We start from the raw sequence: 1809 nt of genomic DNA on the forward strand, positions 1-1809 counted from the left end.
GGGGCTATGAAGATGAGCTGGTATTTAGACGCGATGTGACGCTTGAAATTTTGAAGATGCGACAGGTTGTGATGTATAAACTCTTTCGCCCGCCGCTCTTTTCGCAGAACTTCGTCGAAGTTTCTGCTTGTCAACTTCCGCCCCTCTCGGTGAAAGTCTGCAAACATTTTGGCCTGTATCTGTCGATGGTGTTTTTTGCTGTTGTTGTTTGCCCTGCTGTGCTTTTTTACACCAGGCGCCGATCCCTTGCGATACTAATATCGAGCTGTTTACACCGCTAGAGGGCGCTCGGCTAGGCGTGTAAATACTCGTATAATTTGATGGTCGTAAAATTGGGGCTCAAAGTGGTAGCGCGCGCGTCTGCGTGTGTGTGTGTATGTGTTGCTTATTTCTTTTTTTCTGATTTATCGCGCGTTGGCTATAACGTTGCGTTTGGTCAGCTTATTTTCGTGCGGGGTGGTGATGATGCTAGGGAAGGGTTTTTGGCGCGTCCGTCCGTCTGCTTGCTCCAGCCCCGGACCATGTCGGCGGCCATCTTGGAACAATTAGCCAATAAGTACAAATAAAGGGCCGTGGATTGCAATGTGTGCCGTGCTCTTTGATTTATGGCGAATGGCCGCCCATCGGGGCGGCGTCCAATAAATCAGTGAAAAATGAGGCATGCGCATGTGACATAAAACTGTGGGTTCTTTCATTTTGACGAGTGTATTTATGACCATCATACATGGCAGGCCCCGGTATCGTTCCGCGGTTGGTCGAAAGGTGACCAGCAGGTGGTCCGTAGGTCGTCGGGTATGGTAGGTGAGGGGCGCCACGGGGCGAATGGGGGTTGGTGTCTGTTCTGTTGTGGGGTGGTAGTGGTGGCCGCTGCAACTGTGTGTGTGTGTGTGTGTGTGTGTGTGTGACCTCATCACCCTGTGCCAGGGCATTAGCAGTCTGCGGTCGTTCACGTGGTCGGCTTTATGACTTCAATTAAAACGCTGGCTTTTTGGCTTTTTGACCTCGGGCCGAACAAATTTTGTTTTTATTATTATTTTCCTCTTCTGCGACGCCTGCTGACGGGACCCTGCCGTCCCCCCCCCCCTCCCAGCCTCGTCAAGCCGAAGCCCGGGCATATTTTTATGTTTGATATTCTGCCGGCAATAAAAAATTTCGATCATGAAATTGCGGCGAGACATAGAAGGCTGTGCCGAAGCGAGCTGCCTTTATAGCGTCGTGAGCGGGTGGAAGCGATCAGGAATGTTGTGTGTGCGTGTGTGTGTGTGAGTGCGGCGAAAATAAGCCTGCCGGAGGGGCGAGGTGGTGTGTGCGGCGGGAAAGAGGGCAGGATTGAAAATACGCGAGGGTAGGTTACGATCTCTCTTCTCAGAAATCGACGCGAATTCGTCAGGCCAATGTCTTGACGTGCCAAAACCACCAACGCCTGTACAGCGACCGCCAGCGGGGGCCTGACTGTATGTGGTTGCAGTCGTGTCGTGTGGGTTGTGTGGGTGAGGCTATTCGATGCAATAAACTGCAAATGAGGGAGCTGTGGTCCATTTTTCCTGTTTTTCAATTACATTTTGAGCGCTTCGAGGAAGTATGACGGGGCCCACTAATGATTGTTCTATCGCCCAAGTGCGGGGCTTATATATTGCGCGGCCCGTGGGGCTGACCGCCTCGGATTGTGTCTATATATACGCCGGAAAGCTATAAAGTGGGAATGAGCGGAAAAACGACGCATACGCGACGCTCCTCGCGCGGGGATGAAGGTGAGGGGGAGAGAGAGAAAGAGAGTTGAGGTGGGAGGGGAGGAGAGAGGGAGGAAGG

At 52.2% G+C, this 1809-nt stretch overlaps 1 protein-coding gene and 1 long non-coding RNA gene across 11 annotated transcripts in view; one reads left to right on the forward strand and one right to left on the reverse strand.

Annotated features, from left to right (window-relative positions):
* The window catches only part of LOC127752378 (uncharacterized), a 346254-nt gene that overhangs the window by 238402 nt on the left and 106043 nt on the right, over positions 1-1809 (reverse strand). The gene's annotated exons all lie outside the window — the stretch shown is intronic.
* LOC113212627 (trithorax group protein osa-like) overlaps positions 1-1809 on the forward strand; it is a 108842-nt gene that overhangs the window by 19446 nt on the left and 87587 nt on the right. The gene's annotated exons all lie outside the window — the stretch shown is intronic.

This window comes from Frankliniella occidentalis, unplaced genomic scaffold, assembly GCF_000697945.3.
Source record: "Frankliniella occidentalis isolate FOCC.00 unplaced genomic scaffold, Focc_3.1 Scaffold1, whole genome shotgun sequence".
Lineage (NCBI taxonomy): Eukaryota > Metazoa > Arthropoda > Insecta > Thysanoptera > Thripidae > Frankliniella > Frankliniella occidentalis.